Below are 15,527 nucleotides of genomic sequence, written 5' to 3' on the forward strand. Positions count from 1 at the left end.
GTTGAAATATAAATGAATAACTCTTTTCATTACTAACCATTATGGTACAGTTTTGCCTCAAGGCAACAAATCCAAAAGAAATATCTATAACCAAATGGGAAATGGGATCTTTGCGAAAATTTCTTTAGAATATGTTTATTCGATCTATTCTAATACAGAAAAACACTAAAAACATTTTTCTAACTGGCATCACTATACCAAAAAAGAAATCTATCGATCTATCTATCTTTCTATCTATCTATCTACCTATCTAGATAGAGTTCTAAAAATACTTTTTTAAATGTACACACTCCAAAATGTAAAACCCCATTTCCACCAAGTGGTTCAGTTCAGTTCATCTCGGCATGGCATGCACTTTACGTTGTTTCCACTGACTAATCCTGGGACAGACAACAACATTGCTGACCGTTGAGTGGTCGAAAGAATCGTCACTTACCGTGCAACGGGCAGCTGCATTTTTCCTGGGGGCACACAGTCTTCTCTGAAATAAAGCTTGATTGCACTTTGTGTCAAAGAGCCACATGCCAATCAAAACGAAGACGAAATGCTGGATGTCTTCCATCATTGCTGTTTGTTTACTGTGTCACGTTTTTTTTCTTTGTTGGATTTATTAGCGGGGAACACTATGTTGCGTTGCTATGGCGTCACACTGTTATGTTACTGAAGCAGCTGTGGGCATCCGGCTTACACGCCGCCTACCACGAGGGGGCACGGTTGGCTGTGGAAACGCAAACAGGACCAAACTTAACTGAACCAGACCGTACTGACCTAAACCGGACTGCTTGGTGGAAACGGGGCTTGAGACACCCTCAAGGAACATCCATCCATCCATCATCTTTTCCTATTTGGCATTGCAAGGTGCTGGAGCCCGTCATCAGATGAGATCCAGGGCAGTTGAAAGCAACAAATCAACCTGATGATCATGATTTTGGACGATATGGGGAAGCTGGAGTACTTGGAGAGAGCCTTCGCTCGCACAGGGAGCAAATACACCCCAAACTTCTTGGTAATAGCTGAGACTCACTGAGCAACAATTTTTAAACCGTGTGCAAAACTTTGTTCATGTAAATGTGCTGGTGCATGTTTATGTGTCTGTCTATGCTTGTGTTCGTCTGTTTTCACTGAGAAGTGTTTGTGTGTGGATGCAAGCTCACACACACACACACACACACACACACACACACACACACACACACACACACACACACACACACACACACAGAGCAAATATACTCAGCAGTGGATGAGTTATTGCAGAGGCTTCTGAAGGATCTGCGGCTGCATGTGCTCAACGTGCTGCGGAAGCTCCAATAAAGAGGGATGAAGAGGAGTGTGGGAAGAGGGAGGAATGCTGGACTGAGGCAATCATCTCCTCATAATGACTATCAAATCTAAGCCAAAAGGTAGGAGAGCTAGATCCAACACACTTAGCCTCTAAAGGCCAGAGCACTACTGCTGTCATCATGTAACAACAGTCACGAAAGTTTTTACAACACTCTGCAGTTGATCTCAACATCACAGGTTTCAGTTTTGTATATAAAGTAAGAATTACTAGATACTAGTTATCACTGAACTACTTATTTTGCCTCATAAAAAGGATTTTTTAAATCTGATTTTATCTCTATGTTTGAGGTTCTCACTTTGATTTATCACAGTAGGAACCTGTCTTTATCAAAGCTTTGATAAAAACATGCAGCGAATAAAAACCACACATAGATGGTAAATTAATGACCCCATCTAAACCGAAGTAGCAGACATTATACTAAGATGTTTGTGTAAACAACTAAAGTAAGAGTCTTAAGACTTTAAGCAGGCAAGAAGTATGATTCTGAAAGAAAAAAAGTCTTTGTGATTAAAAAAAAAAATAACAAGAGGATATGATTTTAAGCAAGAGGACAATAGGCAAAAAAAACAGAGAGCCAATCGATGCCTAGAAAACAAACACTAAGTAGATCTGTTTTGAATAGACAAATCTGTTTTTGAATATCTCAAAGGTTGAAAATATTCCCCATGACTTAACAGCTGTGAGGAGCATTTCTCTATTTTTGCTTTGTACATCCTATATATCCTATACTCTGCAACCACATATTCATAATGCAAACTGTTGAAATTCAGTCCAGAGTTTTAGGGTCTGTAAAGGAGTAGACTGTTCTACACTTGCTGTTTATGCCATCTCAAAATTAGAGCTTCAGTATGATTTATGTCAGTGGTTTTCAAAGTGTGTGGCATGCCTCCCCTGGGGGGTGCCAAAGAGTACCAGGGGAGGCGCAAGAAGAGGAACAAAAAACAAATGCACAAAATAATAATATTCAAAAAAAATTCGGAGCTAGCACTGAGTGCAAAAAGTATAAGCGCGCCATGGTTTCATGATTATTTTCCTTACACTGTCCGCCATACAGAGTGCTTCTCTCTATGTATGCGCGCATGTGTTTGTGAGTCTGTGTGTGCATCGGGCGGAATTTTGCCATGCACTATGTAGAGAGCGGAGTAGAGTTGCCAACACGCGACCATGCACACAGCTACAGGACAACGCAACAACTGCTCTGCTCTGCAACCAAACAGGACACTGATGGATCCCTCAGGGGCATGTGTCCACAAAAACACATATAAGTGAACATATGAACTCAGCTAAACAATGTATGGTCAAATGTACATCTTAGGAGACCTGTGGAAACATTGCCGTTGAGCCTTTTAGCGTGTCTCATAGGGGTCTCAGACCCCGCTAGACCCCACGTATTTCGCAAAGAGATAACAACCGATATTCAAAGTTGTTTTTTTCTTAGACCAGTGTGTACCTTGTTTACTGTGTATTTGTAATCTATTTGCGTTTGAAAAGCTGTTCTAAACAGTCTCTTTAACCACAAGTTTTGTAAATGCTAAAAACAGCTCCGTGTATGATTGATCTGTAATTGAACAATTTTTTAATTACTGCATTTTGATTGATCTTTTATTATTTGTTGCCATAAAGGCCATGCTTTCTCTTTTGACTCAAGAACTATCATCTAATTTTATTTTTATGTTAGAAGTTCATGTAGTCATAATAATGAACAAACCTAAATTCATCTAATTCTTACCCATTTCAACTGAAATTTGGGAGATTGTATCAAAACAGAACGTTTAAAATAAACACTTGTATGTTTTGAGGTTAAAACCAAATTGGATCATTCATTAATTAGAAGTAGTATTTGTTTTATTAAAAAAGGAGAGGTCCCAATGACTTCATGTTCTCTGAAGGGAGGCTCACTGTCTTACACTTTGAAAACCCTCGATTTATGTGAGGCTTATTTCTGAGGGTTACTTGGTTAAATATAATGTTACCAAAAAATATATATATATTATTTTTTTTTCTTTTCTTTTTTTTTCCTCTTTTTTTTAAAAGAGCTTCCACCTTTAGTTCAAGACTTTACCAGTGACTGTTAACTTGAACAGCCTACCCTGACATTTTTTGGGGAGGAAGACAAAAAAGTAAATATGATGTTTTCGGACTTCATTTTTCAATTGTTTTCCCATGTTGATCGAGATGAACTTGAAAGGGGATGAATAAATCTGAAAGAGCCTGAGAAAGCAATGTGCAACTTGATATTAGGGAAATTCCCAAGAAATAAAACGTACACACACACACACACACACACACACACACACACACAAACACACACACACACACACACACACACACACACACACACACACACACACACACACACACTGACCCTTATGGTTCTCACGACATCTGTTACGAGTGCCCAGTTAGAGGAGTGGGAAAGCCACATTGATCTGACCTGGAGCAAACGCTGAAACAGAGAAGAACGCAGAGAGATGGCCCAGAACTCAAATACTGTTGATGAAAACACACAAGTTGAGTCACTGTAGTGAAACTGTGCTTTCCTGGTCAGTTTTTCTAAATGGTGATAGGAATTTTTTATGTAGTAAGAATAAAGCAATGGATCGCTCAGTGATAATTCCTTTTGGAATACCTTACACTTGAAGACCTTGTCTTTCTTTATACATTTCTTCATAAACACATGAAAGGGGCATGATCAAAATTGTATCGGTGTCTGTTTCTGTGTCTCCTCATCCGTGGCACTCGGCTCAAAGCCCAGTCAGTACAGCTAACAACCATGTATCCCAGAGATGAAGGAGGTTGAAAGATGGAAGTTCAAAGCACTGGACTTTGATACCTGAGAGAGAGGGGTGCCTTTTGTAAAGGTTACAAAAGCTTCCGTTAAGAGTAGACAGTCATGTTAGGTGTTTGCCATCGCTGCACACAGTTTCCTTGAACCCATTTGAAGTGGACACCAAAAGTGAGTAAACTCACTTGGGCCCCCAAATTGAAAAACCAAACCGACACAATAAAATTTTCAGCCTGGTGTGATGAAAGGCATAATTTCCTTCTCAGAATGCTCCATAGGCAGACATCTGAGTGCAATCATCAAATGTGCTTCATTTCACCTTGATTTCACCTGCTCTCTTACCTTTTGATATGAAAAAAACAACTGCCACCAGCCCACTCATTTGTGTATGAGTTAGCTATGAGCACAGTGGGAAGTTGGTGTTTGCCTACTCAAGAACCAACTTTTTTTATTCTTCAAATCCACAGGCTGCATAAATCATGGGCATGTTCTCCATGATGTAACTTGTTGTTCAGCTTGACTACTACAACAAACAGACTTAATGAGAGGAGCCAGGCCAGGAGTCAACAGGTAATGAAGAGAGGCTTGTCACTGGAGTGGGAAACACTGTAACTCCTTAGTCTCACGACTCCAGCTGTCTGTGAGTGGGCTGCACATGTATCTGTTGTATTTGAGGCGTTAGGGTCTTTCCTGCGGCTCCCCCAGCCATATTGATATGACATAGGGATGAGATGTGCTCTCCCCACCACGTAGGCACATGGAAGGGCAGGGAGATCCCATATCAGAGCCATACTAGAGATAGACCGATATAGATTTTTCTGGGCTGATAATCGATATTTGAAGCCGATATTAATTTCCAATCAAAGTGCAAATATTGGTGTCAAAATTTTGAACAATACAAACTCCAACTCTTAACTTTATTCAAATACTTTTAAGCATGAGTTTATTAAACAGCTCGCAGGCTGTTTTCCAAAAATTCACTGTAACTGCAAACACTGTAATAACTGCCCTGCAGATTGGCTCTATCCGAAGCCATGGCTCTTCTTGTAACCAATCAGATGGTACTGTGGGTGGGACAGTTCTGGGAACTGAGTAGTGACTGCAGACAGCGGAGCGGCAGAGCCGCAACAACACAATTTTAAATTTATTTATCGGTGGTCAGATTGAAAAAAAAAGGCTGATGCCGATATGCTTCAAAATGCCAAATACTGGCCCCGCTAATTGGCCTGGCCGATAATAAGTCTATCCCTGAGCCATGCCACCATATTGAGGTATTGCTTGTGAATAATTAGTTATTCGGTTGAGTTAACCTGACTTAAAGGATAAGTTCGGTTTATACAGCTTTTACATTGTTTATAGAATGAAGTAGAACAAAATACTCACCCAGAAGGCTTTCCTGATCCAAGCAGTGCTTCGGGAGATATTTAGATCCAAAATCGTGCAGCGGACGTCTGTGTAATAGGATCCATCAGGGCATATACAGCTCCTAAAACTGCATTAATCATCCAAAAACTCATGTTTTTCACCAATATTCCATCGTGGACCGCTCTGGGTTAGTCCTCTGCTGCAGTCTGTGTCACTCCGGACTCAGTGTGGCTGTAATGACCTCTGAACTGACAAAGACTTTGTTTACTCTGCACATGCGCAGTACGCTCTGGAGAGCTGACTCCACTTCCTCCTTTCTTTGAGGGCACTTGCGGCACTGTCTATGCCCCGATGGATCCCATTATACAGACGTCCGCTGCACCATTTTTTATCTAAATATCTCCCGAAGCACTGCTTGGATCAGGAAAGCCTTCTGGGTGAGTATTTTGTTCTACTTCATTCTATAAACATTGTAAAAGCTGTATCAACCTAACTTATCCTTTAACAATCTCCCCCTCATTGACAGCAGATTTGTCATTTCATCCGGTTGGAATTCTAAACAGTAATCAAATTGGCACAGACAGGGGAAGGACTGAGACGCAGCACAAGTTGTCACGATCCAAAAATCAAAGTCTTTATTCAGAAAAAAAGGTCGTAACTAGGAGGCTAAAAAAACGGGAATCAGAAGAAGGTCAAAAATGGGGGAGCCAATTCTACAGAGTGCTGGATAACCACAGTAAAGTGGGTTGATCTGGCAACTGGTGAGTGGACACACTGGGAATAGTGCAGTTAACAAGATACAGGTGAAACACATTAGGAAGGGGTCAGGTGATCACACAGGCGGGAGATTAGATTGAAACTGAAAGAGGGGGAGACAGATGCTCGCAAAATAAAACTGAAAGTTGAGACCAGAATGGCACAATGGGAATTTCACAGACAACCAAAACACAAATAAGCAAACTGGGAGAGAATAAGCTCCAAACATGTTCTGAATGAACATTTTGTGACCTGCTAAAGTTCTGTTAGACACCACTTGTTTGTTTGGGAGCATTTTTGTGGAAAAACTTGAGTCAAATTAAACCGCTGAGCCTCTTTCTGTAGTGATGAAATGTGTCAACAGAGTCACTTAATAGTGTGCTTTTAATACATTTGCCTCACAACAGGCCTTTTTGACAGCAGACATTTTGATTTGTAATGTAGGAAATGCACAGGTGTTTCTAATAACAATAATGGCTTTTTTGTATTCATCTGTCTCAGTGAGCCATGACAGGGTGACAGCAGGCCGGCATGCACAATACCAGGAGCCTGGAACAGAAGCAGCTAAATTGAATTCAGCCATCATTCATTTTTATTATTTATACCTGTGCCTTTCCAATGTGACATGTCAAAATGTCCACGGTGAAAAAAAGTGTATGGAGGTCTGTATAGCATACAGAAAGAAGATACAGCACATCAGGCTTTGACTTGATACACAAGCTGGATACATTTGTTGGTGACTTCTTTTTAAAGGGACTCCTTGACAGTAAGAGAAAAACAAATTTCAGCAGCCAACATTTGACAGTTCAGAAACTTGAAGAAAGTTTGGAGTCAAATAAAACATATTCTTTGGAGGCGTTCTGCCAACCCACCATCCTCCTTTAATCATGCAACATCACTTTTAAAGCAATTTTTATCTCTTTTATCTCCACCACAAGAATGTATAGCCTTTAATAGTAATGAGGTAGTCGCACTGAGCGAGTTTTGTTACATTAATGATGACAATATCTTGCAGTTTGTGAGAATTCAAATGGGATCATTACGAGCTTTGCCTATGAGTCAACCAACCCGTGGTGCTCTGATTGTCAAAGATGCTGTAACATACACTGCACTTTGGCTTTGTTTGTGATGCCCCCTGCCATTTCTACCACCACTATTTTCAGCCCCCCGCTGAACTGGACTTTCATTGCTGTAAAATGCACCTTTTTATCAGGATGCACTAATGTTATCTAGAAGCATTGGGCACATTGAAATTGCTTTTTGTTCTGTTTCAAAACAAACTGGTAAACACACCTCAGGTGCTTTTCCGTGTGAGACATGCGGTTTGATCTGCTGTGCAACAAAAATCTTTCTATAATTCAGACTCAAATCTAGTGAAAACTATACTCTATTGTTGCAGGTGAAAAGAAAAATCAATCCTGCACTATAGCTGTAATTTTGGAAAGCTTAATCAGTGTTTGTTACACAAACAAAGCTCTTTGTAAAGTGGGATCCAGAAGCAGGAGGAGAAAGAGAAAATGAGGTACAGGCAGTGAAAATAGCAGAAAAGGAAAACATCAAACATTGGCTGTTTGCAGTTATTCAATGTCTTGTGTTCTGCACACTACCAACTGGCAAAAATGATGGGCCGCTTAACAGTCCCTGTGAAAAAAACAAACATTAGCATCATAAAGCAACACTTGACGCATATATTTCCCATCTCCCTTTGGCAATGATGGTCAACTATTCTCCAGGAAACACTAAAGGCTCCGCTAATTGTTTCTTTTTTTTTTCCTCTGCCGTAAGGAGCAGAGAAAGGACCGTCTGTTGACAGACTGTAGGCGGACACTGCTAGCCGGGATCCAGCACCACGGAGCTCTCGTTTTTGTCTTCACCCACATTAATCACATGGGTGAGGAATACATTTGAGTGAAAACACAAATGGAGATGTGTGAAGAGTGCTCATGTTGGATTCACAATGTTTTATACATTTAGAACAAATTATTTCATGGCAGGGGAACTTCTTCCCCACAATACCAATAAAAATCAAGTTAACTGTAACATGACTCATTACTTGTTAGGATGTCACTTTGCTTTCTTTTTTTCAGACTTCTGGAGGTTCGTTCATGAATATAAATTAAGAACTAACTAAAAAACACTTGGAAAAATAACTGAAAATTGATTTTGGGATTTTGTGGCAAGCAGATGTTGTTTTGAAGACTTTGTTTGTGAGCTGCAGTATGCTGTGGATGACTATTATTAAAGATGCAATAAGAGAATAGAGAATGGGATGCACAAGAAGGAGTCGCATCAAAACAGAGCATGCACAAACAACTGCACTTTCCTCTCAGCACACACACACACACACAGAGCATCAGAAGAAATGTTGCGTTTGAAGGCTTTAATACTGCAGATTATTGCTCCACATGCACACACACATTTCCACGTTTTGAGCTCGCACCGAAGGAGTTGGCCCTTGTGTGACATTTGAAAAGGGCACGAGGAGTATCACTCACACATACACACACACACACACACACACTCACATACAAAGCTTTGACCTCCACACCATCAGGTGTCAGCAGAGCCCCCCCATTCAGAAGCTCAATACTCAGATTAACATCAGGAACTCAGATTATCTTTGCCCCCGCAGGGTTTGGACAGCACACACTCGTTTCACCTGGCTGTCCTGTAGAGCTTTGGGGCCACCCACGCTCCCAAACAGCGCTCACACACACACACACACACACACACACACACACACACACACACACACACACACACACACACACACACACACACACACACACACATTGCAGAGAAGATCCCAAAGTTGTGCATACACAGATATGAGCTGACATCAGTGAATTAATGGAGTTAATAGAGTCATTGAAAACCTTCAAATAAATTATGGTGTGTGTGTGTGTGTGTGTGTGTGTGTGTGTGTGTGTGTGTGTGTGTGTGTTTCAAAGGAAATCTGTGGTTAGAGGAAGAAGAGCCCTTTAACCCTGGCTGTAAATTCATGAAAATCCCCGTTCAGCGGCTACATAACGAGTGCAGTTGTCCATTAATTCCATTTGCTGTCTCACATTCAGAGGCAACAACACTCATTCTGAGAAATTATTTCTGCTACAAAGTACAGAACAGTTAAAAAAACGCCTCAGCAACAAAACTCTGCCTCATCCTTGAGTGTCTGTCTTACATAACGATGCCTCACCAGCCACCTCACAGCAAGAGAGCTTGTTCAAAATCCTTAAGAGGCGCCTCTTCCTTCTTTTAAATTGTCAGATTTAGAAAAGGATTGCTTGGCTTGGCCAGAGCACTTTACAACCACTGAGTCAAAATCAGATCATTGATTTCTTTGATGCAAGGTTTAAGAAAAGGGCATGTTGGAAAAAGGTCTGAACAAAGCTGCAGACTGCTGGCCTGGTTTAGAGCGTGACAGCATGTCAGACCTCTATGTCTCCTCTATTGAAGATGCTGCATCCCATGATCTTCTCTGTTTGTATTTAACCAGGAAATCTTGATGCTTGTGCAGCCACAGAGTGTTTTTTCTCGCAGAAAAAGGTTAGTGGATGAGCTACAGCCCAGAGACTGAGGTCAATACAGCAGGTTTGGTTGTTTTTATCTTCTCTGTCTGTCTGAGAGGCTGCAGCTCCTGGGGTTGGATGAGTCACTCATCAGGCTGCAGCAGAAAATACTGCTGTTCTACTGCCACCTTGTGGTCATGCTAAATGAGAAGTTGTACTCCAAAAATACGCCTCTATTCAAATCTTATTCTGGTGTTTAAGGCATTTGGTATTTAAAGGCTAATTCTAAAATGGGATGTATTTTTTTAAGGTTTATGATGTTTTTACAAAGTCGGCGGACAGCATAGTGTAAGATCTCAGTGTCATGATGTATACATATCTGTATTTTTTGGGGAAGTTGGGGGATAAATGGGGTGGAGGACTTTTCTGGTTACTGTGACACCTTTTAAAACTTTTTTCTTACTTCTATCATAAACTAAGCACGAAAACACCAGACAAGACTTAAAAGCAGAATAATGTTTTCACGTTACGTAAACAACTCGACCATGTTGGAGGCACTCTCACAATAGAACAGCACTGAGCTTGCAGGTATATAGGATTATTGGCACAAAAATGGTAAACTACTGCCACGTTTTTTGCTGCACTAAATGGTCAGACAGAGAAAATACATTTCACAGGCTTTTGACAACCAAAATTGATCACAGATCGGGGTGAGGGGTGCGAACAATTGCCCAAAGAACAGAGAACATTGCGGTTAGCTATAAGCTCCATTTGGATTTCAAAGGCAGTAATCTGTCATTAATCTCAACATTCAAGTCTGTTCACAGCATTTCCTGTCAGGTAGGTCATGTTCTCTGCCCATAACCTCTGAAAATCCTACTTTACTAAAAGTCAACACATTTTGATAGAGTATAACTTTGATTGAGAGGTATTCACAGCAATAAATAGTACAATAGTACATAAGAAAAACTCAGTGTCTTTCAGGAGCTTTTTTAAAGTGAGCTCCAAAAAAACATCATTTATTCCGTGGACCCCCTCTTCCATGAAAATAACAGTAGTAACATCTTTGTGTTCATACCTTTGGGTAGATGATAAAGACGCTAACTCCTCGTACAGCATGGGTCTCTCCCGGGGAGCTCCCACTTACTAGGCGAAAGTTTTCTAAAAATCTTTCTGGCTGAGTCCTTCAAAAACTGTTTTACTGTGCTCCGTGCGTTTTTCCACACTTGTTATCGGATAAGACATCTTAAAATCATATTTTACCGCGCACTTCTATCTCCGTCCGTTCAATATTTATGTTCGTGTACCTCCAACGCAGCCGCACATCCGGGTAACTGCTCAAATAGTGACGTCAGTCCAAACGCTCTATGAGCTGTTTGGCATTGGCAGAGACAGTTTTGCAACTGTGGCTCCATCTACAGGGGAGCATATTTTCCAGTGGTTTAAAATCTACTTTCAAGAAGCTTTGGTACAACAAACTTATAACAAACTCCCTTACTTTTTGTGCTAAGTTTATAAAGAAGAAGACCGCATTGATGCCAGCTTCCAGTAAAAAAACAGGTGTGCTGCCATAAGTTTTATAATCAGAAATGTGATTTTTGCTGCTATCAAAGATTTCTATTGGGGACTACTTCAAGCAATGAACAAAAAATTAGGTCAAGTGCAAACTTTTTAAGGGGAAAGTAGACATAAGTGTACAACAGCTGCTCAGACAGTGAGGCACCCTTCAGAGATTATATAAGTAATCTCTTCAATAAGTACCTGAAGTAATGTAAAAAATTTTTTTTTTTATTTTTTTTTTTGAGAAATAAGAAAACTAAGTCTTTTTCGTGGCTTTTTTTCCTGATGTGAACATCACATGAAACAAGCTTATTGGAATATTGTACCAGAGTGGAAACTGTGCGGCTCATAGTAAGTGGGTATACAGTGGGTATACAAGAAGATTCTTGGCTTGAATCCCATGTTTTGTTGATTCTTAGGTCTATTCTGCCTTGAAACGTGACTGCAATTTGTGTGTCTCTCTGAATCACCCCTGTGACCAACAAGCGACCTGCACTCCACCTTTCACCCAATGATTTCATTGATCTGCTCCAGCCCCCAGTGAGTCAGAATGAGGAACAGGTAATGGATGGAAGGACATTTTGTCTGGGGCTGTTTACAGGTCTCTTGCTTTAGTTCCAGTCAGGGCACTTTTTAATGCCACACCATATAGAGATATTCTTGACACAGCTGATCTTTCAATTTTGTGCCCACAGTTTGAGAAAAGAAGGTCCTTCCTGAACCAACATGTCAATGCCCCCCTGCACACAGCCAGTACCATGAAAATTTGATTTTCAGAAACAACTTGCACAGAGCCCTGACCTCCATAGCCCGTGCGCAACACCTTTCAGATGAAGCAGAGCACCCACTGTGAGCTGGGCTTCACCACCCACCATCAGTCTGACCTCACAGATACTCCTGAGGCTGAGCGAGGGCAAAGTCTCCGCAGCCAGGTCCCAAACTTTATGGAAAGCTGTAAAAGTGAAGTGTTTTGTTGGCTTCATTTCATCTAAGAACAAGCCGCTAAAACACAATCTATATCCATAGCTAACCCTCATACACTCATAGGCACAGATCACACACACACCTACACACAATGTACCAGGTTCAGTGTGTAGTGTCTGGCTTCTTGCCTTTGGTTTTAGGTCCAACAGCATTTCAACCCCAGACTCCTGGGATTCCAGCATGGGAAAATGTGAAACAGATAAAAAGGAGGAAACAAAAGAGAAACTGTACAATACATGAGTGTGGGAGAGAGAAAAAGTTTGTGTGCACACGAGCAACTACCTTTCAGTTCAGAGGCTGTGACATCAACCTGTCAGCGAAGCCCAGAAGTGCTGGTAGGTAGGCACACACACACACACACACACACACACACACACACACACACACACACACACACACACACACACACACACACACACACACACACACATACACACACACACGCACACACGCACATGCACATGCACACGGACACACACACACACACACACACACACACACACACACACACACACACACACACACACACACACTTCCTCATACTGTTGTAATTGAAAGCTGTCACTTTGTGAATTTCTCCTCCGCAGGGATTTGCACCGGTTGGCTGCTGCTCCAGGACTTCACTCGTCTCCTCTCTTTGATATTACTCCTCACCTCTCGATTACAGTGCTGTCTCCTCTCTTTCCCTCCCTCTGTTACTGTACAACACAGCACACTCTCATAACTCCACACTCACACAGACTTGCTAATAAATGACCGGCTCTTGCAGTTTTTCTGCAGATTTCTCTGGTTTTGCTTCTTGAGAGTGACTACATTTGCGATAATGCTGAGTTTGTGTTTGTCACTTCTCAAAGCTTGCCTTCTACTGGTGTCTAAATCTTCTCCACTTTTGGTCCGTTTCCTCCATCAACAGTGTACTTCATTCATTATGGATTAGGCCCTAAATTAGGTTAGCACGTATTGAATCATTCATGTGTGCTCACTTCTTTGACTGGCCTGCTGAATATTTAACTATAAGTTTTGGAGATGCTAATTTGTCCTGTGATCTACATCAGCATCTAAGAGTTCAAATGATGCTGGGTTTTAAATTCTATACCTGCACTTAAGAGTTTGACACAAAAATTCTTTGAATGTAGGTCAAATACAAGTTTGTGAAAATAAGCCCCCCCCCCAAGATCCACTTACTCACCCACTCACAAAAACACACCAGTGGCCATTATGTGTGTGTTTTTTTCTCAATATGTCAAAATCTCAGCAACAAATAGACTGAATGTGAATGAAAAGACTGAGACATGATTTTCTGCAAGAAGCGCTTCATTTTAAATGCTACAAAGGTAAAATAAAATCTTGTGGAGTTTGGAAAAAACACAAAATGCAATACAGATCAAAAACTAAAAACAACAAAGTAACCAGGAAGCTGTTGCACCCTAATGTCTCTGACAACAAAAGCATCAGCAAGTAACAACCAGGCAGTGTGCAGTTTGGATAAATGAAAGGAAAACATTTGAATTTGGGGTATTTTCTTCCCCTGTGAGATGTAGGATATTACAAGGACTCATGTCTTTGTGTGTGATATATGAATGGAGTTAATACTTTGAAGCTGTTAGATTTTCACCACAGTTTGATTTGATTCATGTTGGAATTTGTACTCATCTCAAAAGCACAAAACATCAACAGAGTCATTTATGTTTCTCTAGATGTGCAGCTCGGCAGGTTCACTGAGTGAGTCATACTATTACCAAATTGATTCAGTAATAAAAGAGTCCTTCACATTTCTTTGAAGGCCCCGAAAATCATTTTTCCAACTTAGTTCTTAAAAGGTTCTTCATGAAAATACTATTTTCTGCAGAAGTTACAGGAGTTACAGTTATTTAAGGTTATTAAGGTTATTCTTATATGATTTTTCTAATGTATGCTCTTCTTCTCCTTGAATTATAAGTTATAAGGGCTGGAAAGACGCACATTCAGGTGCTTTTACAAACATCAACATGAATGTGAATGGCTTGATTGCAGAGGGTTGCTTGTTCATAGTCAATCAGATCATGCCAACACCCACACAGATGGAGTGTGCTGGCTGTGTTTTTAAAGCTCAAACTCAATCAAATGTTTCGATAATGAAAATTTAAAGCCAAGTTTTAAGGACTTCAATGTAACAGCCTCCCAAATGTTTCTGACCCCTGAGTCAGACGTACTATAAATCATCGGTCTGATGCACCTCGCCTCCCAAAGCAATTTAATTCATAAAGAAAACACTCTTACATTATGTTCAGCCAGTCCTGCTAAAAAATGAATGCTGGATGATGATTCTTAATGTTAATATCGAAAGAGCTTTTTGACTGAAACAAGTTGCTGCATAATTCTTGAGTGTTTTTAATCCTGTGCATATTAATCCATGCGTGAAAGCTTATGCATGTGCAGGAATTGAGAAACTAATTTGTGAAAAAAAGCCCTCTATTTCCCTCTTACAGTTTCAGCTGAGCGCCGAGGTTCAGCTCTAATCTCTATCTTCCACTCTGCTACTCCTGGGTGCTTAGCTCTCTATTTGCTGTGGTGACTTGGTTAAACTGCAGCCTTATCACGCCTCCTCTCTCACCTGATTACCCAGTGCTGCTGTTGCCTTCCTTCCTCAGCCGACAAAGTGTGGGTTCAGTTTAATGAAATGATGTACTCAGTTTCATAACAACCATCTGCAGCTGCAGCCTTCCATTGTGTGAGCGGCTGGTTTTTGTTTTGTTTTGGTTGCCAAAAAAAAAGACATCTATCTTTTTTTATACGATATCATATGATGAAAAATATTTTTTTCTCATAACTGTTGCACTAAAATCCCAGTGATTTTGTTCCCTTGAGAAGATAAATGATGCTTTTTGCAGGATTTTTTCAGTTACAAGAAATTTTTCTCTTGTGATTCTTATAAACAGTAAATTTTTTGATCTTTCACTGTTTCTCTCATTTTCTTTCGCTTTTTGTTTTTTCAAAAATTAGACTTGTATTTAATTTTTATGTTAAAAGTTTGAGTTAATTTTGAAAATTAAAAAATGTTGAAAATAATACACGCCTGGCAAATCTGTGGGAAGGAGAGACCATACATTGACAGATTAGAACATACAAAATACATGTGTAGGGATTGAAAATCAAGGTAAAAACAAAAAAAAAAAAAAAGGGAAAAAAGGGCACCGGCCTATACTTCAGTGGAATTGAAATTTTTTTTGTCATGTATTGGTGG

This window comes from Halichoeres trimaculatus, unplaced genomic scaffold, assembly GCF_033239565.1.
Source record: "Halichoeres trimaculatus isolate MK-OKI-2021-1 unplaced genomic scaffold, fHalTri1.1 fHalTri1_scaffold_2, whole genome shotgun sequence".
In the NCBI taxonomy this organism is placed as follows: domain Eukaryota; kingdom Metazoa; phylum Chordata; class Actinopteri; order Labriformes; family Labridae; genus Halichoeres; species Halichoeres trimaculatus.